Raw genomic sequence first — 27,117 nt, 5'->3', positions numbered from 1 at the left:
TTGCAGGCCACTGCCTGCTGCTGCCAGCCGACTGGGTGCGAGGGTCAAAGACGGCAGTGCGCAGGCGCAGAGTGGGAAAAGGGGGGGGGGGGCCGCATGCAAGGGGCGTGGCCTGGGGAGAGGATGATGGAGGAGGCAGAAAGTGAGGGAGAGGAGGTGAGAGCTGCCGGGGGAGCTGCAGGTAATGCTGAGAAGATGGCCAGTGGGGATGGATAAAGGGAGAGTGGAGGGGGACCTGCAAAGGGAACTTAGACGGGGCAGCTGAGGGGGTGGCGTGCAGGGGGACCTGCAGGGGGCGCTGAGACCACGTGGGGGATGGATGGGGCGGGGAGGAGGACCTGCAGGGGGCGCTTTGCGACCACGTGGGGAGATGGATGGGGGCGTGGAGGAGGACCTGCAGGGGGCGCTGAGACCACGTTGGGGGATGGATGGGGGAATGGGGGGCACCGACAGGGGGCGCTGAGAGACCACCAGGGGAGATGGATGGGGGAGTGGGGGGGATCTGCAGGGGCTGCTGAGAGACCACCAGGGGAGATGGATGGGGGAGTGGGGGGGAACCTGCAGGGGGCGCTGAGACCATGTTGGGGAATGGATGGGGAGTGGAGGGGGACCTGCAGGGGGCGCTGAGACCACGTGGGGAGGTGGATGGGGGAGTGGAGGGCACTGAGAGACCATGAGGGGAGATGGATGGGGGCGTGGGGGGCACCTGCAGGGGGCGCTGAGACCACGTGGGGAGATGGATGGGGGAGTAGAGGATGACCTGCAGGGGTCGCTGAGCGACAACCGAGGGAGATGGACAGGGGAGTGGGTGGGACCTGCAGGGGACGCTGAGACCACATGGGGAGATGGATGGGGGAGTGGAGGGCGACCTGCAGGGGCCGCTGAGACCATGTGGGGGGATGGATGGGTAGTGGGGGGCACCTGCAGGGGCCACTGAGAGACCATGAGGGGAGATGGATGGGGGAGTGTAGAGGGTCCTGCAGGGGGCACTGAGAGACCACGAGGGGAGATGGATGGGGGCGTGGGGGGCACCTGCAGGGGGCGCTGAGACCACGGGGGAGATGGATGGGGGAGTGGAGGGCGCTGAGAGACCATGAGGGGAGATGGATGGGGGAGTTTGGGGGACCTGCAGGGGGCACTTAGAGACCAGGTGGGGAGATGGATGGGGGAGGTGGGGTGGGAACCTGCAGGGGGCGCTTAGAGACCAGGTGGGGAGATGGATGGGGGAGGTGGGGTGGGAACCTGCAGGGGGCGCTTAGAGACCAGGTGGGGAGATGGATGGGGGAGGTGGGGTGGAAACTGCAGGGGGCGCTTAGAGACCAGGTGGGGAGATGGATGGGGGAGGTGGGGTGGGAACCTGCAGGGGGCGCTTAGAGACCAGGTGGGGAGATGGATGGGGGAGTTGGGGGGGGTGGAAACTGCAGGGGGCACTTAGAGACCAGGTGGGGAGATGGATGGGGGAGTTGGGGGGGGGTGGAAACTGCAGGGGGCGCTTAGAGATCAGGTGGGGAGATGGATGGGGGAGTGGGGGGGGAACCTGCAGGGGGCGCTGAGAGACCACGTGGGGAGATGGATGGGGGAGGTGGGGGACCTGCAGGGGGCGCTGGGACCAGGGAGATGATGGATGAATGGGGCAATGGGAGAAAGTAAAGAATGAAGTGAAGTGAGTTTTGACAGATGGAGTGGGTTGAAGAAAGAGAAGGGAACTCAGGAGGATCTTGAGGCCCGGGCTGGGATCGCCAGTGGTTTATGGAGGAGAGCAAGGGCAGGAGCAGAGGGGGCAAATATGGTGGGTGTGATGGAGAACGGGAGGGAGCTCAGGACATAATGGTGGGGAGGCGAGAAATGGAAGTCAATGGAGTAGATTACTGAGGAAGAGGGGCAGAAAGGGTGAGCTGTGGGGGAGATGGGAGGAGCCATCTCCCTTCTTAAACTCAGAAGGAGCCATGATGCACCAGCTTTGTGTCCCTGAGTTGTTCGCTTAAAGGGGTTACTTTCTGTTGGAATTTCACCTCAGTAAGTTCTTTTTAATGGAGATGACTGATTTTTTATTTCTCCAGAAGGATTTGGTCTCCACTAGATACAAATAAATACAAGTTTGGAGCCAACGGATGATTAAAATAATTTTCAGTTCACTCATTCTTTTTTTTTTTTAAGGTATGGTTTACACTGTTCCAGGAAAATTTCATTCCGTGTTGTTTTTACTTTTCAAAATCTTAAAATTTAGTGCAATTGTCTTAGTTTCTGATTGTGAGTAAATATATGGGGATGGGGCTTCCCAGGTGGCTCTAATGGTAAAGAACTTGCCTGCCAATGCAGAAGAGATAAGAAACGTGGGTCAGATCCCTGAGTCCGGAGGAGGGCCTGGCAACCCACTCCAGTATTCTTCCCTGGAAAATCCCATGGACAGAGGAGCCTAGTGGGCTACAGTCCATGGGATCACAAAAGAGTCGGACATGACCGTGTGACTTAGCATGCTCCCACACTAGAAAACAAACAAAATGTATACTGGAAAACAAAAACTAAGGAAAGGAGACAGCAGTCTTGAGGATGGGTTTGGGGGTGTGCCTCCAGAACCTCAGGGGAGCAATGGCCTTTGAGCACAACTTCCAACAAACCAGTGATGGGTTTTCCTCCTGTACACAGCCAGAGAACTATGTCCATCAACGTGCCTTTTATGTGTCTCCCCATTCATTCTCCAAGCCTCTTCTCATTTTATTTCACATTATTGTGTATAGTACATACTCATTTGGGGGGGTTGTTTTTTGATAGTACAAAGGATAAAACTAAAGTTGCTTTTGAAAGAAACTCATTTGAAACTAACACAACATTGTAAATCAACTATACGCCAATAAAATTTAAAAAAAATCCCTCACATACGAGCTGTAATAAGTTTGTTAGTTAAAACCTTGGATGGTTAGTTTTAACACTGTGTCTGGGTTTCTATGAAAATTTATATGCTTTATGAGGAGAAGATAAATATTTGAAGGTTACTGGGAAAAGAGTGTGTTTCAATAACTTCTTTTAAATCATTGAAATGAGTTTTTCTGCTTGAACAATCACGACCTCTTTAGTGTCTTCTTGGGTAATTTTGTGTTACTGCTCTAATGCTCATCCAGCTACAATGTTTTGCCAGTATTTATATCACAAATTTGTGTTTAGAAATTTCAACTACTGATTAAAAGCACATTTTTTAAAGGAAAGGAGAGATGTAGAAAGGGGAAACAGAAATAGACTTGGAGGGAAAAGTAGGGGCTTTAAGGGGTGGAGGGCAAGCAGGGGAGAGCCTGCTTGAAGAGGAGAGAAGGGTGACGTGGATGAACTACTCAAAGGAGATAAAGCAAAGGAGATAGACCTGTGGTTTTCCAAACTAGTTCTCACATAGGAAGTTCCAGCAAAGATTGTAAAGCGTTTCCTTTACTCTTTTCAGATATCTCTGGGACTCACTGGAAGACCTCCCGCTGAAGGACATGTCACTTTGGAGCCTCCGAAGGGCCTTTGTTCAGAAGGCAGAGGTAAGAGGGACACCCCAGAAGGTTGTCTTCCTTCCAGGATGTCCAGGCAGCTCCACTGACCAGGGCAGGGGGAGGAGCCCTCATGTGTGGCTCATGATGAAGTGAACCTGTCCCTTGCCATGCAGGGGTGGTGAGGCTGTTCCCCAGGCAGCACCGGGGCTGGATTCCAAAGATGGGCAGTTTCTGGAGCCCACCTGTTGGCCAACCTCAATCCTAAGGCAGTGGACATGGCTGGCAGCCTCTGGAAGGATCCGGAATGTGGAAGCTTGATTTTGGTAGGCCTTGGTTCTTCAAGGAGGCAGGTGACTGTCATGTCCATTCCGGGTTCTCTGTGGAATCTGAACTGACCCTTCCCTTCTTGCTTCCTGAGCCTCCCTGCCATCTTGGATGATATAATACGAGGGGAGGTGGGATGTGTGTTGGGGGGTGGACGTCCTCAGAAGGAGATGCTGAACTTCTGCTAATAGGCTCTTGGAGCACAGGAGACTTGCAAAATGAGATGTGACCCTGTTCCATTCAGAGTGTGGGGGGCAGTTTCCACCAGTTAAACTCTTGATCCTTGTCTATCAGGAGTTAGAGACAGAGAAGGAGGCAGGCCAGTTGCATTTAGTTGAAAATGAAAAGGGCAGTTAACTCCTGGGTCCACAATTGTCAAGTCTAAATGCCTCAGATTCGATTTAGTTGCCTCCTTGGTGGGTTTCCCAGGTAGCTCAGATGGTAAAGAATCTGCCTGCAATACAGGAGACCCAGGTTTGATCCCTGGGTCAGGAAGATTCCCTGGGTCGAGAAGATTCCCTGGAGAAGGGAGTGGCTACCCCTTCCAGTATTCTTGCCTGGAGAATTCCATGGATGGAGGAGCCTGATGGCTACAATTCATGGGTTTGCAAAGAATCGGACATGACTGAGCACTTTCACTTACCCCCGTACCTCTTCCCAGATGTTTTCTTCTGCAGTTCCTTATCCTGCTCCATCCAGACCCATCTCCTAATTATTGCAAGTGGCCACACAGGGTGTAAGCTGAGCTGTGTGTCTGTTCTAACATCCAGAGCTTTGCATCTGGCTGGGCTTTGCCATCATCAGTGTCCTCGATGGCACTGATGGATGTAATATAGCCCTGCCAAGACCCGGGAGGTCCTGCCTGCTCTTCCTAAGGCAAGTGCTGTTTCATCTCCTAAACATGCCTGGGGTTGGGATAAGCCAGTCTCCGGTCCTTCCAGTACCCACGTTTAGTTGTCGGTCATTTGGCTCCTCCAGAAGACAAAGATGCTCACCATGCCTCTTGCACAGGATGTCAGGGGACTTCTGTGTGGTTGACAGCTGCTTGGTGGATGGGTTCCTGGGAGATACCCAGAGGCCTGTAGCCTCTGGCCTTTTAGCAGCCAGGGCAGTATTGTTCCTCAGCCCGCCCACAGTATCAGCTTTTGATCAGCCAGTGTGGCTCAGGGTAAAAAAGGGTCCTGCCAAGTGTATGGTGCTTACATAGAACAAGGGCAGGAAGCTACGTTAGTGCTTGGTGCAAGTGTCCGAACACCTACTTAGCTCTCTTTGCTACAGGCTTTACCTCTAGAGTCTGTTTTTGACCCAGGAGGCATGGATGCATGGGACAGACATGATATATATTATTAATATTATCTGGAAATGTAATAGATTTACACAGAGATACATGTGGTCAATGTGAAAATATTTTGAAACAACAAAAAATACTAAATGAGTGTCTTGCAGGACAGCACTAAATGAGGCAGGCCAGCAAGGGCTGTCATCGTCTTTTGAAATTATTCTGTCTGCTCACTGCTTCCAATGTGATGTCATGAAGCTTACCTCTTAATGAGTCCCTGCCCCTCTAACTTGAGTGCAAAATCTTTACAAGCCATGTGGTAAATTAAACATTGAAGTATTTGAGCTTCCCAAGTGAAAAAGGAGTTTGATGATGCAATGCTGACTAAAGGTTGGAACTGCCAGAAAATCTGCGACAAGGGGTCTTTGTCAGTAGTTGCGTATCCAATGTACCTGGGACAGAGGGGACCCTCCACAGCTCTTTGTGGAATCGCTGGATGTTGGCGCCTGTAACGCTTCACCACTCATTTTTCTAGCTTCTCTAGCATCCATGAAGGGTGAGTGTGATTTTTATATCCTGAGTCTCACATAAATAAATGTCAGGGTGATTTTCTACTGTCACCCTGCAGGGATAATCGCCTGAACAATGGAAAGACATCGCTGAAGCCCTTCATTTTAAGAAGCCTTCCTAGAACATTTTACTGTTTTCAACAACTGTTCGCTCATGCAGTAGGTGTTGATAATGAACTCATATAGCTCCATTGTGGGGAGATGGGGGCGCTAAGAGGATCTTTCAAAAGCAGATCTGATCCCAGAATTTCCAGACTCAACATCCATGGGCCATTTTCCTGAATGGATGGTGGGCCTGCTCTAAGGTAAAGAGAATTTAACACATAATAGGTTAGGAGGTAGCCCTGGTGCTAAGATCCTCAACTGCGGGTGTTACTATAATCAATTCAATTCTAAGGAAAAGGAGAGTGAAAGTTAACTTTACTTTGTTAAATATTAGAATTGGAGAGCAGATACCAAGGTTTTCTTCTGCATAGCTGGTTGTTTCTGTATTTATTTACTTCTGTTGCACCAAAGCCTGACTAGCAACTGGCAGTAAATTATTTTTTAATCCACTTTTACAGGGGCTAGATTGGCCCCTCTGCACGTCATAAAGATAACTCGTCCCGAAAAAGTACCTAAACAGCCTCGCTCTTTTGCCTGAGATGTGATTGATTGCTGTCATTCTGGCTTCAACCAATGGGTTGCCAAGGAGTGTCCATTTTCAAACATGCCAGTTAACCTGTTTGGCAAACACTGTTGTTGTTATACGGGTCTTTATACTTTGACCTTTGGTATGAACGCAGAGCAAATGTACTTTTATATAACGAGCCATTCAGCATTGTTGGTGGACTTGGCCTCGGAGGAAGAGTTTGGGGACAGAGAAGGTGTGGGAGAGAATTCTTAAAATTGTGTGGGATGTTTGTGAGAAGGGAAGAGGCAGGGTACAAGCATGGGAATGAAGTGAAAGTTGTTCAGTCGTATCTAACTCTTTGCGATCCCATGGACTATATAGTCCATGGAATTCTCCAGGCCAGAATACTGGAGTGGGTATCTGTTCCATTCTCGAGGGGATGTTCCCAACCCAGGGATCAAACCCAGGTCTCCCACATTGCAGGTGGATTCTTTACCAGCTGCACCACCAGGGACGCCCCATTTTACTGTTAAGCAAAAGTCCAGGAAGTGTTCTGGAATTGCCCAGAACTTTATCATTATGACCTCTACTTTGTCCTGCTTCTACATGAAAAAACATTGGGGAAATAAGTAGACAAATAAATAATTAATGCTTGATTACATTGTCTGATTAAATGGAGTGTGATAACAAGCATATTTGGGGGTAAAAATCTGGAAAGTGCAGCCCATGATTGGTAGTTAACTTGTGGGCTGGTCTGCTGAAGAGGTGAAGAGGTCAATGGAAAGGATTCTTTTTTTCTGTACATAATTTTAAAAAATAGTACATGAAACTAATGCAAAAGAAAAGGTGGTTTACTTTTTTGTTGTTGGAAAAAAATTCTGTAGGCTCAAAAGTCTGAAATAAATGCTGAGGGTTTATGGACTGTTCCATTTGTCTCTACGTCCCAGGCAAGTCTCACTGCTATTCAACATCCAGAGGAAGCATAAAGTAGCAGTAGAAGTGGTACCCTGCTTCCCTGCTGTGTGGCCTTCAACTGTTTACTCACCCTCTCTGAGCTTCTGTTTTTTCATCTCTAACTTGAGCCTAAAAATAGTGCCTTCTTAACTTTATTATTATAAGGAATAAATGAAATAATCCATGTCAAGTGCTGAAAAATAACACAGTGCTGGGGATATAGTAAATACAAAATGAATGTCAGGTGTTAATATTTTTCACTGATTTGTGCAACGATTATTATTTATAATAAAATGAGTTGATGTCGTTGGAATTCTGCAAGTCTTTTAAGCTTCACTTTTTAGATTTCTTTTGCTAGTTCTAAAATTAAATCTGCCTTAAAACAAAATGACATCCCTGAATCTTTTGGCACAGAACAGATAAAGGGGTATTGTTTTACATTTTTATATTTCTCCAGTAGGTTCAGGGTTAAAAAAAAGGTCTAAATTCAGCATCATGGTTGTTGTTGTTTAGTTGCTAAGTCGTGTTCGACTCTTTGTGACCCCATGAAATGCAGAACACTAGACTTCCCTGTCCTTCACTATCTCGCTGATATTCTCCCTGATAATCCTACTCTAAAACCTAAGATGAGTGAGGTCCAGCATTGCCCGGTCCTGAGGAGAGCTTGGGATGTCCTGGTCTTCGCAGGAGCTACTCCATTCTTGCTCTTGTCAAGGCCAATGGTAACCACACCGATGGGTCCCTGCTCAGTTCCCAGTGCTCTGACCACCCCTCTGACCCTCCCCTGCTTCCACCCAGCCCAGGTGACTAGAATCTCACCTCTGCTCGAAACACAACCCTGCCCCACACAGAGCCCCCCAGACACCATGAGAGTTGGTGTCTCTCATTCACCCCCAGGTGTCAAGTGACCACCTCTCTTCCACCTGCTTCTGCCACACAGCCCCTTATTGTCCCTCACACCCTAAGCAGGGTGTCCCTCGAGGACTTTGGAGTTTGAAAGATGGCAGAATGTGCCACCCCAAAGACCTCACTTTGGCATAAGGATTATTTTGAGCTAAAGGCATTTGGAAAAGATCAGATGCAAGCAGGACCCCCTAACCCCCTTCCCTTTTCTTTCTTCCTGAAAGCAGGAGATGAAACCCCCACATGTTGCTTTCCTGGTACTAGGAGGAGAGAAACAGTCTTGTCGCAGAGATGGGGCATGGAGGCAGAAAGAAATCTGAACAAGCAGACCTGTTCAAATACTTCCTATCTTCCTTTAGTCTCCCCATGTTTTATTACTTTTCCATAGTTGGCTGTCTTTGCTCAATTTGGTGGATAAACACCCAGACCTGGTCCCTTCACTGGGTCTTTGTTCCCTTCGGGGTACCCAAGTCCATGCAACAATCTGCGTTACTCCTGTTAACCTGCCTTGGGTGAGTGCTCAGTTGCTAAGTTGTGTCTGACTCTTTGCGACCCCATGGACTGTAGCCCACCAGGATCCTCTATCTATGGGATTCTCTAGGCAAGAGTACTGGAGTGGGTTGCCATTTCCTTCTCCAGAGGACCTTCCCAATCCAGGGATTGAATCTGCATCTTCTGCATTGGCAGATGGTTTCTTCACCACTGAACCACCTGGGAAACCTATTAATCTGTCTTAGATCATTTAATTCTCAGGTGAAGCTGGAGATCCTTTGAGGACAAAGGAAAAGTTTTGCCTCCTGTAAAATTTGATCTCGGTTCTTCTGATCCTTCTCTGAACTCCCTGTTTAAAACGGAACTCCCCATCTGTTGTCAGCCTCATGTTCCCCAGCATTCCAGAGTGGCTGGCATCTCCTCTAAAACCTGAAGGCTCATGGTGTGTCCACAACAAATATCACTGAAATGCACGCTCCCCGAGGGCCAAGGTCCCTCCTGTGTGTGTGTGCTTTTTAATCTGCTGTTTGTCTCTTCCCGGCACTGGGTCAGGCCTGCCACGTGCAAGGCGCTCAACAAATGTCTGTTGAATGAATGGACCTGAATGAATAGTTGTGCAATCATTTTATGCAATAAATTTACCTGGTTTCAAGAGTCAAGAGTTCAGAATAAATGTGTAGTGGGTTCCATTTACCTTTCAAGGTTAGCTGTCTATAACCTTGTAATGTAACACATGTCTAATACTTCTTTAACTTCTCAATCTGAAGGGTTTAGAAAGGCTACCTGCCATAAAACAGCAACAAGAAACAGAATCCCCAGATGGAAGCTGAGAGTCTTTTCATGGTTTCTGTCTTCTCCCCAAAGTCTTTCTGGGTTTTCATCAAGACGTGTTTCAAAATATATATTCTACAGAATTAAAGTTCAGAATCATGACTCTGGAAAGGGGAAGGGATCATTTGCCTTTGGAACAAGGGATGCATTGTGGGTGACAGGGACTCAGAGTCTCTGTGTGTAGGGCTTGCCTCCTGAGATGCAGAGCCAATGGGCTTCTCTTTAGTTTAGGGGTCCTCAGGGTTGCATTTCAGCCAAATATTTGTGAATGGATAGGTGGAAGGAAGGAAGGGAGGAAAGAAGGAAGGAAGGAAGAGGCTTGGAAAGCAAACTGGAAGCCCAGATGAGCCAGTGGGAGGCTGGCAGTTCAACCAGGTCTCCCAGAGGCTGCTTGGGGCAGGCCAGGAGCTCCTCTGGCAGCCACCCAAGGGGAGACCCATTGTCTAAAGCAGCTGACTCATATCTCTGGAGAGCAGGACTGTCCTAACGTGGAGTGGATACTCACCTTGATAAGTTGCCTGAGGGTAGCAGAGGTTCCCGGCCAACACCCTAGGTGAGATAAGGAAACTGCTCACATTAGACTTGGGGAATTCACCTCTATTGCGTTTGCCTTTCCTTTTCTGATGTTGAAGGAGGAGGGCATGCAGGGAAAAGAGTAGAGAGAAAGGGGGAGGGACGAAAGACAATAGTGTGGACACCTGAGCAGCATGGGGATTGGGGCACTGACCCTCCACAGAGTCGAAAGCCCTCATATAACTTGCAGTTCACCCCACCCATCAGGGGTCCCCTACATTCACATCCAGGAATCCAACCACCACAAACCCAGCTATATTTACTACTGAGAACACCCATTGTTAGGGGACCTATCTCCAGCCAGGGTTGTCCAGGGGGTCAACTGTGCTGTGAAATGGCTGAGGTATCGCCTAGAAGGTGTTAGACGCTCAAGTGTGTCTGACTCGTTGTGACCCCATGGACTTTAGCCCATCAGGCTCCTCTATCCATGGAATTCTCTAGGCAAGAATACTGGAGTGGGTAGCTATTTTCTTCTCCAGGGGATCTTTCCAACCCTGGGATCGAACCCGGGTCTTCTGCATTGCAGGCAGGTTCTTTTCCATCTGAGCCACCAGGGAAGGCTGAGGTTATCTCCTAAGCTGAGGTTATCTTATTAAGCTGCAGGTTGTGTGTCTCCCTCCAGCTGTCAGTGAGCTCTGCTGCACACACAGAATTCTCAGTTTGGGGGTGATGTGTGTGCATATGGGATGTTTATGTATGTGTAGGAAGGGCTGGCTTCCACATCTTCAAGTGTGCAGTGCAGGGCAGTGTGGGTTGGTGGAATGGTCCACACATAAATTTAACCCAGAACTGGGGTTTGGACACAGAGACCACCATGAGAGTGTTGGTTTTGTTTTTAACCTTTCTGCTTTGAAAATCATTCTAGATTGACAGGTTGGTTGGTTTAGTCACTAAGTCATATCCGACTCTTGTGACCCCATGGACTATAGCCTACCAGTCTCCTCTGTCCATGGGATTCTCCAGGCAAGAATACTGGAGTGGGTTGCCATTTCCTGCTCCAGAGGATCTTCCCAACCCAGAAATCAAACCCAGGTCTCCTGCATTGCAGGCAGATTCTTTACCGACTGACCTATGAGGGACTGACTGGAAGTTGCCAAAAAAAAGTGTATGGCAATGTGGGGAAGGGGAGAGGCACGTACCCTTTGCCAAGTCTTCTGTGGTGGTTACATCTTATGTACCTGCAGAGCAATATCAAAACCAGGAAACAGACATGGGTACAGTCCACAGAGTTTACCTAAATTCTTGGTTTTACCTGCACTCCTCTGTGTGGGTGTGTAGTTCTTTCACACACGTAGATTTGTGCAGGCACCACCGCCATCAAGATACCAAGTACCATCACCCCCGGGATCCCTCGAACAACCCCCTCCATGGCCATACCCCCTCCTCTCCCATCCCGTCCCGGTAACCATAAGGATTTAAGCCCCTTGCAAATTGACAGAAATCTTGGGAAGGATATTGTATTTTTTCCATACGACTTGCATGAGGGTGTGGCTGTGTGTGTGCAACAGAACTCACACAATCCCATGTCACGCCTGTCTTATCTTGACATTGAGGGCCATGTTGGTCTTTGCGACACAGCCCTGGAACTACGCTGATGAGACAGAATGACTCTGACTTCAGTGCTAAATAGCTCACACTCCAAAGTCCTCTCACACACAAAGTCCACATGTAGACAGCTTCTGACGAGGGGGTGGGGATAGCGTCTGGGAGCAAAGCCTTGTGAGCTGGGTCCCAGAGTGCCAGGGTGTCTGTGGAGATGAGACGAGAGCCTTGTGGAGGCGGAAGCACTGGGGACTATTTTACCAGAGTCATTTCCTCCACACTCTTGGAAACCTACACCATGCCCTGTGACAGCAATTGTTTCCATGTAGCACCCAGAGTGCTGACATTGTGGATAAAGGATCGTTGTTGTTGTTGTTGCTGTTCGGTTGCTCAGTCATGTCTGACTCTTTGCAACCCCATGGACTACAGCATGCCAGGCTTTCCTGTCCTTCACTGTCTCTCAGAGTTTGCTCAAACTCATGTCCATTGAGTTGATGATGCCATCCAACCATCTCATCCTCTGTTGCCCTCTTCTTCTGCCCTCAATCTTTCCCAGCATCAGGATCTTTTCCAATAAGTCGGCGCTTTGTATCTGGTGGCCAAAGTATTGGAGCTTTAGCTTCAGTCCTTCTGATAAATATTCAGGGTTGGTTTCCTTTAGGATTGACTGGTTCGATCTCCTTGTTGTCCAAGGATAAAGGATATGTTTTAAAATCTAGGACAAAGCAGCAAAGCCATGGCCTCTAGGGTCCAGCCCATGGGTGACTCTGGCTGCCAGAAGCAGGGGGTGTCCTCTCCTGAGGGGTCCGGAACTCCCAGCACCACTCAGCCACAGCTACAGAGAGGCAATGCCTCGAGCCTTATTTTTCTAGACAAGTCAGGGCCTGAGCGTATAAGTAAATTCCTCTGAGTTTCAAACTGTGGCAACTAATTGAATGAAGTTTTAAGTCCTCTTGTCAATCAAACAAAAGGATGCAGGAGCCAGATTGGCCCCAAGCCAAGTGGGATATTTCCCATCACTTCCCATTACTTAGTCACAGAAGGAGGGGACTGAATGGTTGGCACCATGGATCATTCCAAGAGTACTTGTAAGTGGTTTATGAACTTATGAAGTCATTGTTTTTGTCGAACGACAGCTCTGGAGTCATGATAATTAAACTTTGTATGGTGCTGACACATCGACACATCGATGCTGGTGCAGGTGTCCCCCATTTCCTCCTGGTGGAATGGGGACAAGGATGGCTTGTCTGAGGTCAAAGGCCTGGGAGTCCAGCCGTGTGCGCGCACACACACACACACACACACACACACACACACAATTGCATCCTGCAGGTTTTCTCACTTGCCTGTCTCTTCACTAGCCCAACTCTGAAGCATTCCCTCAGGACTCCTTCACGTCTGCCTTCTTCTGTGTCTGCCCGGGCCATACAGCCCAGTCTAAGCCCCTAACCCTCGTTCCCTGCTCTCAGAGCTCCTGGGAGGTGGTGAAGTGCAGGGCCGGCTCCTACAGGAGCACAGATGGTCCCAGGTCAGAAGTTGAACTCTCTTTGGGTTCCAGAGAAAGCCACTGGTGGGCTTTGCCTCAGGGAGTGATGCTACCCAAGTTATTTTACGAAGTCCTCTCTTTTCCTTATCTCTGCTCTCACGTCTCTTTGTACCCTTGGGTGCTTAGATTCATGCTTTCGGCCACGCACTGGTAACCACGATCTTTGCTGATGGGAATGCCTGCCGTATCTCCACTGACTGCAGGAGAGAGATGACACAGGTGTCATTCTGTCGAGGGCAATGGGTGAGATGACTGGGTGGCAAGGAGGCAAGCTGCTGCTGTCATCTTAACTTCTTAAGGAACGGGAATCATTTTCCTACAGCCATGAAGATCATAAACATGACCCAGGTCATCTCTCTCTCTCTCCCATGAAAGACACATCCATTATTACAGACAAAACATTTTTCTCATCAGGTTACCATCCATAGAGATGCTCCTTGGGACCCATTTAGTCTTTATAGTTTTAAATGGCCTGGGCTGGAGCATGAGGAAATTAGTCTTCAGTTTGTTGACCTTGAAAGCTTGATCTAGAAGGAGGTGGCGATGTCTACCCTGTCCAGCACGTGCCAGAGGCCTCTGGGCTTTCCCACCGCCTCCCTCTCTACCCCACTGTTTCTTGGCTACAGACTCCCTGGCCTCAGCTTTCCTCATAAATGCCACATTCAGGCCCATTTTGCCAGGGGAGGGGGGGTGGTGGGGGGAGGTCTTCTCCCTCTGATGTAAACATGACAACTCCTGCTCAACAAAAGTGTGCTTTCCCTGGTATAGCCATAGTCTAGAATACTCCCCTCCCCAACACATGATTTCTATCACCACCCCATGTGTTAGTCTCTCTTTCATCTGTATTCTTGTTCATATGTTTGCCTGACCATTGTTTGTTTCCCCTTAGAATGTGGCTCCAGGAAGGAAGGGCTCCCTTGATCCCCTTTGTCCCTCAGAGGTGTGAAGAGCACCTGACATTCGTCTGCTGAGTGAACTTGAAGAGTCCAAATGTCGATGTCCTTAAAAAAAAAACCTATAAATCTATCAGTTACTTTAAAAAAATTGAATTATAGTTGATATAATACACTTTTAGGTCTTGAGTTCCTGCGGCGGACAGAGCAAGGCACTGCCAATGGTCTTTAAAAAAAATATTTTAATTAATCAGTTTATTTGGCTGTGCCAAGTCTTAGTTATGGCATACAGGAGCTTTAATTACAGCATGTGGGATCTAGTTCTCTGACCAGAGATTGAACAGGGGTCCCTTGCTTTGGGACTTCAGAGCCTTAGCCACTGAACCACCAGGCATGTCCCAACTGCTGATGGTCTTGACCTTCCTTGACAACCGCAGACATAAGCATTTGTGACTCCTGAAACTCAGTCTTCTCATCAACCTGTGCAAGCATTTAGCTCTTGCAAACAGGCTCTCCAAGTCAAGGAACATTCCAGAGAAAGAAGGCTCTAGGCTCTGGAGTGGATGTGTACCGACACCCTTCATCTTGCTGTTTGCTTTAGCACTATATGTTCACTTTCTTCCTGAGACTTTCATCTGGCTTCTTTCCAGTAGCCTGTCAGGAAGTTATAGACGAAGGACCCTTCAACGGTTAGCCCAGACTTTAGTTGTGTTTTGAAAGATGAATTTAGAGGTAATTTCCCAATTACCAGTGGTCATCACATAAACTGAGACAAAAGACCGCTGAGTCTTTGCCTTGGCACAAACGGGCCTTCACTCCGGCAGGAACCGGTTGTGGTGTCTTAGTGATGAATGCAGGGAATCAGCAGCTTAAAAACCAATTAGCTTTCTGCTTCTTTTACTAATGAGGGGACAGTGCCGGGCAGAGTTTGGCTGCTTGAGAGTGGAGTTCAAATAGGGCCAGCCGTGGAAGTTAACCTAGCAGAACTGATGAAAGAAACACATTTCAAGGACGTCTGTGTTCTTAGCAGTATCAGAATGCTCATCTTTATCTGATGGAATGCTTCTGAGCCCACATCATCAGTGCGAATGTTCAGGATGTAATAGCTATTGACGCTTATTCTAGATAATAATGCCTAAAGATATCGCTGGGGCATTTTTCATGGGAGCTTGACTCTACAAATGGAAGTTTTTCTGCACTGTTGCTATCTGCAAAAATGTCAAACTTATACACACTAATATTCATAAGGTGGCATTGGTATTTGTTTCTATAGTTGTTTGTGTGATATTTCCAGTGGACATGGGTTTGAACAAGCTCTGGGGGTTGGTGATAGACAGGGAAGCCTGGCATGCTGCAGTCCATGGGATCGCAAAGAGTTGGACACGACTGAGTGACTGAACTGAACTGAACAGGCGGAGGGATTCTCTGTGTGGGGCTGTTTGTGCCATTACCCAGGGCTGAGTTGCATCTCTGGTTTCTACCCCCAGATGCTAGTTGTTGTTTGTGTTATAATGAGTGCAGGTTGTGTCACGGGTTGATGTCACAGGGTGATCGATGGTACAGGGTGAGGGGGTGATCACCTTGAGGCTGTTGCTTGGGCTCAGGGTCTGATTTGCTGCCATGAAGGTCTAGGAACTTAATTCTGTCAGGCAGGCACTGATGTATCAGTTGGTGCCAATTTCTTAATTTATAGCAAAACACTCCCTTTCTAGAAAGATAGGCCCCAACTCTACCATCTAGGGTTTCTCATTTCTTGCAGCTACTGTGATTAGAACTGTGGCTTGTGGAAAGACAGGCCAGGAAGAGTCCCAGCTCCACTGGTTATCTCCAGCAAGCTGCAACTTTTCTGAGACTCATTTTCTGCCTTTGTAAGACAGCCATCCAGCCTCCCACTCATAGGATGACTGGGAAGATTAAAGTAAAATACTTATGTAAACTGCTGGGTCCAAAAAAGAAGCATTGGATGGTTTTAATGAGACAGCTTAATACAGTGGTTTAAGAGTATAGACTTCAGGGTCAACGAGCGGCTCTCTGTCCAGCAGTTGTCCCCCGAAACAAACTGCTTCATTTTTCTGAGATTCAGTCTTTTCATCTGCTAAATGGGATCATAATAGCATTTGCTGAACAGAATATGATTACTGCGTAGATTTTCTTGCATAGATCTTCTTATATTGAAGGACACACAGAGCAGTGACCGTGCTGCCTGGAAATAGCATGGGCTCTGGTGAACAGAATCTGCCCCTGTCATGAGGAATCAGTTGTTTGGCTGGTGGAAACCATAGTAGCTATGGTGATACCACCAGCAACCAAGCAGAACAAGCAAGAGGTGAAGGTTTCCTGGTGAGCATGGAACTGAGTGAAGAGGTGGACTGTAGCAGGCAGAGCTTCTCCACCCATCATTTATTGGTATTTCCAGTGGACATGGGTTTGAACAAGCTCTGGGGGTTGGTGATAGACAGGGAAGCCTGGCATGCTGCAGTCCATGGGATCGCAAAGAGTTGGACACGACTGAGTGACTGAACTGAACTGAACAGGCTCTGTGTGGGGCTGTTTGTGCCATTACCCAGGGCTGAGTTGCATCTCTGGTTTCTACCCCCAGATGCTAGTATCACCACCCCATTGTGACAACCAAAGATGCCTCTTGTGTTCAGTCACTAAGTTGTGTCCGACTCTTTGTGACCCGGTGGACTGTAGCACGCCAGGCTTCCCTGTCCTTCACCGTCTCCCAGAATTTGCTCAAGCTCATGTCCACTGAGTCGATGATGCCATCTAACCATCTCATCCTCTGTCACCCTCTTCTCCTCCTGCCCTCAATGTTTCCCAGCATCAGGGTCTTTTCCAGCACTTCACATCAGGAGGTCAAAGTGTTGGAGCCTCAGCTTCAGCTTCAGTCCTTCCAATGAATACTCAGGGTTGTGGACACTGACACATATCCCCAGGGTGAGGACAGGATCACCCTACTGGAGGAGCTCTAGTCTAAGGGGCAGCCTCACCCAGAAGTCCACTGTGCTCTGTAACACACTTCAGTGTCCACACCTGTGCAGACTCCTCCCTGACTGAAAGTGTGCTTTGATCTTCCCTTTTCCAGACTACTCTCTGCTATCGTTTGTCTGATGACAGATAGCGAATGGCTACAGTGAACCAGGTACCTGGGGGGTAGTTTATCTGGGAGTGAGGCTCAGCCTCTCCCTTGGGGACGCTCCCTCCAGACCTTCCACCTCATGCCCTCCGTCCACACTCTCCTGCTCATGGGGTCTCTGTCTTGACCCCAGCTTTTGGAATCTCCCTCCAGCCTGGACCAGGACACCCCTTGCCCCGTCGGAGTCAAAACTTCTCTGCAGAGAATCGCTTCTCTGGAGAGCTCATCTTTTCCCCTGTGTGGCTGCCCATGACATCTTCTAGCATTGTGATCCTGGGGGATGTGAATGGTCCTCACTGGACCACAGGTTCCTGTACAAAATGAGAACAATGATGTGTCCCCCAGGTGGTGCTTGCATGCAGGTGGACCGAGATTCCAGGCCCTTTTACCTGTTCTCTCTAAGGATAACCTTGTTCTCAATTGTACCTCCTCTGACCGCTTGATATTTACCACAGTGATTTTTAAGGACAGGGTTAAGTTATCATGTCTAAACATCAGTTTTTTGTTCTATATTCCCAATGCCTATATTTGTCTGCATTGCTATCCAGTTTCAAAATGCTCCTTACCAGCAGAACTCAGTACTCTGTAGATCTCTATATCATGGTCAGAATAACTTTGTTGTTGAGTCGCTAGGTCGTGTCTGACTCTTTGCAACCCCAAGGACTGTAGCCCACCAGGCTCCTCTGTCCATGGGATTTCCCAGGCAAGAATACTAAGTGGGTTGCCGTTTCCTCCTCCAGGGGATCTTCCCGGACCAGGGATTGAACTTGTATCTCCCGTATTGGCAGGTGGATTCTTTACCACTGAACCACCAGGGAAGCCCCATCTAGAAGAGCTTGCCCCATTGTAATTTGGACTAATGTCAGAGAAGGCTTGGCTGAATTAGTAAAAGGGAAAATAGTTTTCCAATTTAAGAAATAAGGTATTTTATCACATTCAAAACCAGCAAGAACTGGGCTAGTTAACTACGGGTGAAGAAGATGGGGAAGTTCATTTTGTAAGATCTGGATTGCTTGTGCATTTTTTTGTCCCTGTGCAGTGCCCACCAGCACAGAAGTGTATCCATAATCTCTGCTCAGCTTAATGTGTTAGGGAACAGCTTGAACTCTTAAGTAGCTTCAACAGTCACCAGAAATCCTGTTGACACGGTTAATTTGCTTAGCAAAGGCTTTCTCAAAAGATCTTAAAAGGTAAACTTTAACTCAGCCTCTGCCAGGATTGCCGTTAGAGGTGCAGAACTGATGAGCTTTACTCAGCTCATTTCCACCTCTGCTGTACTTACCAGGGCAACAGTTCCATATTTCTGAGATACATAATGTTCATGTCATGACACCGTTTTTATAGCTGCTTCACATAATTTAATTTGGGGCACCCAATTTAATTGTGTGTGTCCTGCTTTAACTATGGATTTTTCAAAGGTAACTGAATATTTTTAACAGGAAATTTTAAGTCCTGCTCACCCACACCAGCTTCTTGTTCTTTGTCTTAGAACTTGAATCATTGCCATGAGGTATCCTGGAAAGCTTGCTTGTCTGGACATGGGTCAGATTCGGGCTGGTCTCTAACAAACTGTGTTAATTTCTTTGATATTCAGTTTCAGTGTTTTGGAATTATCTTCCATTTTCCTCCTTTCTCAGAATCATAAAGGTCAGATTTGAGAAGAGAAGGGCTCTTGAGGCAGAAAACAGAAAGTTTTATATAAAATCCTGTCCACAGGATCTCTCAGATCTGCAAAATGAAAATGGATGGGTTGGCATAACAGAATTCTGTAAAGATCTTTAAGAGAGAGAGTGTAGAAAAGGAGCCATGGAAGAAAGCAGAAATGTCACAAGGGGTGTTTCATAAAACACATGAAATGGCTCTCTAAGCCATTTAGAGATAATGTGAAGTTTAAGGCTGGAGAGGCGGTGCCGGCTATGGAGGGGTGGGGCTGGCCCAGGAATATTTGGTCTTTAGTATATGCCCTGATGCAGGGCAAGATTAGGAGAAAGATGGGCCACCACAGTTACCAAGTAAATTCATACAAGGCCAGCAACATCATCCATTTGTTGTTGTTCAGTCGCTAAGTAACGTCCCATTCTTTGTGACCTCATGGACTGTAGCACACCAGGCTCCTCTGTCTTCCACTGTGTCCCCGAGTTTGCTCAAATTCTTATCTATTGAGTCGGTGATGCTATCTAACCATTTTATCCTCTGCCGCCCCCTTTTCCTTTTGCCTTCAATCTTTCCAAGCATCAGGGTCTTTTCCAATGAGTTGGCTCTTTGCATCAGGCGGCCAAAGTATTGGAGCTTCAGTTTCAGCATCAGTCTTTATAGCCCCAAAATGGAACCACCCAAGTGTCCATCAACAAAGGTATGGGTAAACAAAACGTGATATAAACACACAATGGAATAGTATTCAGCCATGAAAAGGTATGAAGTATTGACATATACTACAACACGGATAAACCTTGAAAATATTATGCTAAGTGAAGGAAGCTCCAAAAGGCCACATTTTGTATGATTCCATTTATAGAAAATTTAATTTCATTTACAGGCAAATCTATAGAGATGGAAAGGAGATTGGTGGTTGCTAATAGGTTAGGAGATAGTGATGAGAAGTAGCTGGGAATGAGTGACTTGTTTCCCTTTGAGGTTATGAAATGTTTTAAAAGTGAGTGGGGTGATGGTTGCTTACTTCTGTGAATATATTAAAAACCACTGAATTGTACACTGTACTTTTAAAGGATGAATTATTTTAGGCTGTCTGAATTATATGTTATGGGGGAGAGAGAGAATTAGGAGATTATGGTCATAAAAACTTGAAATAGGATTTTTATAATTGTTATTTCTGTTAACAGAAGTTATGCTTCCAGTTGCTGAGTTGCTGGAAAGAGTTTGGGGTTTGAAGTTCAGAGACCTGCCTTGAAGCTTCAAGCAAATCTCTTAAACTCCCAGGGCCTCAATTTCCTCATCTAAACCTTAGGGAGTTAGATAAAATGACCCATGTGTTCCTTTCCAACTGTAAATGTTCTGTGATTTCCAAGATTCTCCTCCTGTCTTCTTTCTTCCTAAGCATCACCCCCAGAAAATTCCACCTGATGCCTCCCTGCTATCACTGACATGAAGAGGGCTTATTGTGTTAAATAACTTTGAATGTTTTATATACTGGGTTTCCTTCGCACAGGATATCCTTAAAGCTGGACATTCTTAATTCTTCTTAAACTGTCCCATACAATTCTAAAATTATTTAGAAACATCATGCATGGGTCATCAGAATTGTGACCATTGACCTATGTTTATGTAACCTTCTGGTTACACAATCAAGCCAGGTGAGGTTAGAAAAAGGAGTGTCTGGACTTTTGTCCAGTATCTGCCCGTGGGATCAATTTATCACCTTATTTTCTTTCTTGATTCCTGTTTATGTCTCCTGATCTTATTCAAAGTGACTTGAAAACATTAAGTACAGCTCTTGATACTATTAAACTGATGGCTCTAAGTGAAAAAAACAAGACTGTCAACTTAGAGCTGTAGATAAGGCCAGTTTCTGGGGAGATGAGGACTGCAAGCTTTACCTGAAACAGACACCTAAAAGTTAAAGGTGGAGGGGGCAGGTGGGGAGGAAAGAAAGTAAAGAAAAGGAGTTATGTTACAGTCGGTAAAGGTTAGAAATGAATCACAAGATCAGGGTAGGAAACCAAGTAATAAAATAAGTGCATAATAGTGGGTTGCCAGGCAGACAGTGGGCTAATACTGAAGTGACAATTGAATACAGAAGTGGGGGCTGAGCGAGGGAAGAGTGGGCGAGATGGAAAAACAAAGGAAGACATCATCAAAGCCAACACAGAGGGGAAGAGCAGTCTGTCACATTGTCTTTGGAGAAATTAAGAAGCCAGACAAATTATAAGTGTATCTTCCCTGGGAAACATGATCAGACAGTCTCAGGTTGGCACTCCTGGAGTGGTGCTGTGGGGTCCTATGGGTTGATGTCTCCGACTCCTCTGGGGACAGTCAGGACTTGACAGGGTTTGCAGGTGTCAGCGAAGTGCAGGAGTGAGAGCGGGGTGATGCTTGGGGGTTTTGCAGGACCTCCTGGATTTTTCTGTTCAGAAAGAGAATAGCAGACAGAGATAAAGACATATAATGTTACTGGGGAGGGGAGAGCTGTGTATTCAGCTGTGGGCTGCTAGGCCTTATCCCTCTGATTTTTCCCAAGGCCCCGTGCAATGGGGCTATTCTCACTGTGGTATTCCAGACAAGGATTCTGGAACAGCTTGCATGACCACACACAGCAAGGATGCCCTGCTTCTAACCTCCCTGACACCTGTCTCCCTTCCTGGGTCTCCTTCTGGAGCCACTGCATGCGTGGTTGAACATGCCTCTCCCAGCCAGGGCTGGAGGGAGGGGTTTTCAGGGACCACCTGGACTTGGATGTCATGGATTTCACTTGTCCTGACACCATAAAGGAAATGGACAGGGCCACTCTGAACACTTGATCTTGTTTGCATTCGGTTGTCTTTTTCTTCTCTCCATTGGCAATGGCTTCAGAATAATGCCTTGCACAGAGTGTGTCTCAGTATGTCTCAGGAACAAGCTGCACAGAAACCCTCCATCCCTCTTCCCCAACAAACGCCAGCCATGCCCAAGCAGCCTGCAGAGCTGGCCACAGCCTGGGGTTCAGGTGGGCCTCAGGTGATGCATGGGGCAGCTTAGCTCAGCGTCCAGGTGAAAGGAAGGGTCTTAGCGAGATGGGATTCCTCACTCCATCTCTCTCTAGCCCACAGAGTCAGGCAACCACACACAGCCACATTGGCCTCTGCAGTCTAAGAAGGGTTTCAGTCTCCTTCTAGAAGTTTCTCTCCAGTTTTCAAATGTCATGACCAAAGGAAGGAAGAAAGTCTGACTTTGAAATTGATTCCTCGACATGGCAAGGCAAAGAAAGTTTCTAGCAGACGGCTCAGGCCTTGCTGTTTTGTGAAGATAACAGGAAGCGTAATTTGTTTTCAGAGTGTAATTTTATTGTATCTTAATGCAAAAGAAGGTGAGATAAATTCCCTATTATTTTATAATAACCCTATCATTTTTAGAATACCATACTGTTTTAATAACCATTTCACGGCAAGTGATGAATATGTAATTGCATTTCTTATATATTAGCATACTATAAGTTAGCACCAAAAGCTTTCCTTTTTTCCCCTTTAATTTTTATATTTTCACCATTGAAAATCTTTTAAACATTTTCAAATGGCTCGTTCAGGCTTATATTGTAGACTTTGCGCTACAAACCTTTTGTCATCATCTCTCTTTTCAGATGGCAAATTACCCTAAAAGGTTTAATGAATAAATAAATTAATAATGACCAGAGAAAGGTCCCAGTAAAGCAGTATGTGTTTGGGGCATTTTGGCTGACATTTAGCAGATAGAGACGGTATTATGATCTTATGATGAAAGATGAACTTAAGCCCCCACCACCACCCACGCTGACTCTCCTTCCTGACTCCTAAGAGTTTTCATGGCGTGGTTATGTAAATGCACAGAGCATGAGGGAAATTATTGTTTAAAAAACAAATGAATCACCAATTTAAAGGCGTTTCTGCATCTCGCTCTTATGTCTACGGTGACTCATGACGGTACTGCTTTTTCAGAGATGGAGTTTGGAACAAGTTTGCATGCCTGTACTGATCTCTTTGCTAACTTACCATCGATCGTCTAATTTAGTGCTGTTGTTACTTATTCCCAGCAAGACACTCGCTTGGGTTTTTTGGTACTTTGTTTACTCAAAGAAGAATTCTTGTACAAAGTCAGGAAACTAGAGAGGTAAAATACTTAATACAGATAAAACCTGGAGCCTTCTTGATGTGCTCGGAAGTCCACACAAGACATAACAGTGGCAAGGAATCTTGGGCCTGGGCAGACACCCCAGAACTGTCCTCCTGTTATGTTAAGGGGAACATTTACTTCAGGCTGATTTTCCCATAGCCCAGTGTTAAGACTCAAAGCTCCCATCATTTTTTTGGTGGCAGGGTCGGTGGGGGAGCACCATGCAGCATCCTGGATCTTAGTTTTCCAACAAGGGATCAAACCCATGCCCCCTGCAGTAGAAATGTGGAGTCTTAACGTCTAGGCTGCAAGGGAAGTCCCGAGCTCGCATCCTTAAACCCAATATTGTGAGGAACTCAGGAGTAGATGACTCAGAGCTGGGCTCCTCTTAACCAAACTCATGAGACATGTTTAGGACAAGAACCCCAACATGCTGACCTGCAGTGAGACCAGAGCTGTGCTGGCACTGAGCTCCGAGCATCTACATCCTGCATGGCTTTCAGAAGCCAAATTATACTCTCAGGATGCTCAGGAGTAGAGAACTCAAGCAAAGGAGTTGGTTAGCATAAGCTGAATTTACTTATGCAGACAATAGCAGCCACTGAGGATTTACCATGGGGAGATCTGGGACGTAATCATGACCGAGACTGACAAGGTGTTTGTCCAGCATGGAGCTCATCAGGATTGAGTCAGGGATTCTGAAATTTAACCCGTAACACTTGGAGACACTAAAGTCAAGTAGCAGTAAAAGAAGTAGAGGAGAGACACATGAGAAGACAGGGTGCTGGGGGGTCCTGGGAAGGGCTGAGCCCCGCGTGGCAGGAGGAATGCTCCAGGCAGAGACAAGAGCAGGTGCAGAGGCCCTGAGGTAGGAACAAAGGTGGCTCAAGGATGTGACCAAGTTTAACTCACAAAAAGGAAGCTGGTTTTGCAGTTCTGAAGTGCTCCTTATAGCTCTCAGGGGCTGATCACAGTCTGATATGGAGGGTGAGGTAGGCAGATTTTAAAAAACCAATGGACTGAAAATTTCTGGATTCTTCTTGCTGCTCCATGCACCATCCCACACCCATCTCATCCTTCACATCAGTTAGCATGGTGTCTGGCCTCATGAATTGCATGAACATGGGCTTCCCTGGTGGCTCGATGGTAAAGAATCTGCCAGCAATACAGGAGGGTGGGGTTCAATCCCCGGGTCAGTAAGATCCCCTGGAGAAGAGAATAGCAACCCACTCCAGTACCCTTGACTGCAAAATCCATGGACAGAGGAGCTTGGTGGGCTACAGTCCATGGGGTCGCAAAGTGTCAGACATGACTGAGTGATTAACACACTTTATGTGTCAGTAAATGTCCCAGGCACTTGTAGAAAGGGAAGGAGCAGCATGGGCAAAATCTTATTTAACAAAAGCAAATCCCTCTTCAGAGAAGGCAATGGCACCCCACTCCAGTGCTCTTGCCTGGAAATTGCTATGGATGGAGGAGCCTGGAAGGCTGCAGTCCATGGGGTCGCTAAGTCGGACACAACTGAGAGACTTCACTTTCACTTTTCGCTTTCATGCATTGGAGAAGGAAATGGCAACCCAGTCCAGTGTTCTGGCCTGGAGGATCCCAGGGATGGGGGAGCCTGGTGGGCTGCCTTCTCTGGGGTCACACAGAATCGGACACGACTGAAGTGACTTAGCAACAAAAATCCCTTTCTGTTAAAATGTGAATGCCTGCAACTGGAGATAGTAAGGTCATCTCACAAAGATTACCCATTCAGGCCTCTATTTGCATGGAAAGTTAGATTTCGTCTCTGACTTAGACTTAAAAAAAAGAACAACATGTGTCATATGAAACTTTTTTGACATGACAATACCTGGAATAATTAGATACATAAAGAACAATGAAATGCCAAGCGTTTCTAAGTATATTTTGAGCAGTTATTATCCACCATCAGTGCCTTTCAAATGTCACTTGTGGAGTGTTCCTCTGTTTGTCTCGAAGAAAACTTTTTCGCTGTTCTTCTTTAAAGTAGTTGAGAGTCTGTGTTGAACTAAGGCAAGTCACTCCAAAATTAAAGTGCTCAAAACCTTTATTTTGAAAAGCCCAAGTGGTGCCCATCAAATCAGTGAGAAGAACATTCTTTTTTCAGAATTTAGCATGTGCTTCTGGAAATGTCAGATGTGCTCTCATTTAAATAATGTGACATCTCACAAGGAGACGTCTGATGAGCATCGCATTCAATTGTTATAAGTACGACAAAAAAAAGTCCAAGAAGTTCCCCCCACCCCAAAATCTATCATTAATAATTCACATGAGTTACTTTATATGTGGACGCCTACTGAATGTGATTTAATTTCTCTCTCTTTCTTTCTCTCTGCAAATGGAGGCTCTGAAGACTCATTTTAACAGAAGAAACACCTGAAATTTTCACCTGAAAGGAAAAAACAAAGCGTTACATTTGCTCAGCTAAGTTTTGCTTGTTCAAAATGTATACAAAAATGTTCTAAAGCACAAAAGTGCTTGACATGCATCTTTAAATACAGGTATTTTGCAAACATGACGTGCCCTCCAGCATGTGAAATTTTCATTTACCACCACAGGCCAGCTCACGAAGAATCCAAGCTTGCTTGTTCGCAGCTCATTGCATTTTTCACAGGTGCACACAGCATTCAAAATGCTCATGAATCTTGAAACTTGAACCCGGAAGTTGTAATTTGCTGAATAGAAATAAACACGAGTCCCCGAAGGACTGGTCCATGGCTACCGTCTTGTTCCTGAAATGCCAGAGGCCCAGGAAGACAAATGTTGGCATGAATACAGGATGGGTTGATGGAACAGGTCAGTGGGAAGGGTACCAAAGAGCTGTTCCTGTGCCTGGGATTCAGCCTTTTCCTCTTTCTCTTCCTTTGCTCTTCATGCCTGCTCAGTCACTTTAGTCATATCCAATTCTGTGTGACCTCATGGACTATAGCCCACCAGGCTCTTCTGTTCATGAGTTTCTCCAGGCAAGAATACTGACGTGGGTTGCCATGCCCTGCTCCAGGGGATTCTTCCCAACCCAGGGATCAAAACTGCGTCTCTTATGTTTTCTTTGCTCTCCACCCTTGGTCAAAACATGGAGGCCTGACTTTAGCCCAGGGAGCAAAAGGCTGACCTTGGTGTCAGGTGGATTCTTGGACAGGTGGCTCACCCTTACCTGTGGACCAGCCGTGGCACCCAGTGTCAGGACCAATGGCTTCCCCAGTGCTGAATGAGATCAGGGATGGAAAGCCATTAAGAAAGGTTGCAAGCACAGCCCCCCAGTCCAGGACACGGCTCTGTGAAGGAGAGACTGTCCTCTGTTGGAGAAAGTCAAGTCAGGAGAACCTGAGTCACCGTGGGCACTTGGGATGCAGCCCAGGATGCAGAATCCAGCAGGGAGGGAAGCGTGGCGGGCTGCCATGCTCCCTCTCCCCGGGCTTAAATTAATTTCTTCAAACGTTCTCGTTAGTTAACAATGATTGATAGAGTGGAGATATTATTAATAAAAACTAGGTACTCAGCCTGGGAATGGACTTTGGTTCGTGCCTCGGCACTTAGCAAAGGTCAAGTGTGAAAAGGGTATTTTCAGCGGCTTGCAATTGGAATGCGTCTGGCCAGATGGAAAATGACTCCAGCCATTTATCAAAGCTGTCAAGACACGTCTCCCACCAGAATTGTTTACCAATATTCACAATGAGCTCTGCAGGCTGCTAATAGGAGCCCGGTCGGCCGGAACTCTGGATTTTGGGAACGACTTGGGATATTTAGTGCACCTATTTGATTCAGTGTGGGTACTCCTGTGATTGCTGATGGTCTTAATTATGAAAAGGCACTGTGGGACTTCTGGAAAAGTAAACAACACTGCTCAGAAAAACGCCTTCCCCGGCAGCTTCGAATAAGCCCGGGCAGACCGTGCTCCAGGGAGCTGATGCAATGAAGGGAACGGAGTGAAAAATGAGCCGCTCACTCCACACATGATAACATAAGTCTGATTCCAGGAAATGAGAGGGTAGAAGAGTAGACAGGAAAGCATATGGAAAAAGTGAAATAAAAACCTGAGGTGCTGCTGCTGTTGCTCCACGGTTAGGGATTTAGTAGGGGTGGGTGCATGGATTGGATGTGTTTATCGCCTGCACCCTGTGCTTGTCACTATGGCTGTGGGAAGTTCCACTCCTCCTTGTATAGAACTT

The 27,117-nt window shown here is 46.9% G+C and overlaps 1 protein-coding gene across 1 annotated transcript in view; it reads left to right on the top strand.

The window, feature by feature from the left end:
- PCK1 (phosphoenolpyruvate carboxykinase 1) overlaps positions 1-27,117 on the top strand; it is a 48,322-nt gene that overhangs the window by 1,199 nt on the left and 20,006 nt on the right. The window contains exon 2 of the mRNA XM_052650399.1: positions 3,431-3,515. The gene's annotated coding sequence lies outside the window, so the exon portion shown is untranslated. The remainder of the gene's footprint in view (positions 1-3,430; positions 3,516-27,117) is intronic.

The sequence above is a fragment of the Budorcas taxicolor genome, chromosome 13 (assembly GCF_023091745.1).
Source record: "Budorcas taxicolor isolate Tak-1 chromosome 13, Takin1.1, whole genome shotgun sequence".
NCBI classification, from domain to species: Eukaryota; Metazoa; Chordata; class Mammalia; order Artiodactyla; family Bovidae; genus Budorcas; species Budorcas taxicolor.
This window is presented reverse-complemented; position numbering and strand designations above follow the sequence as displayed.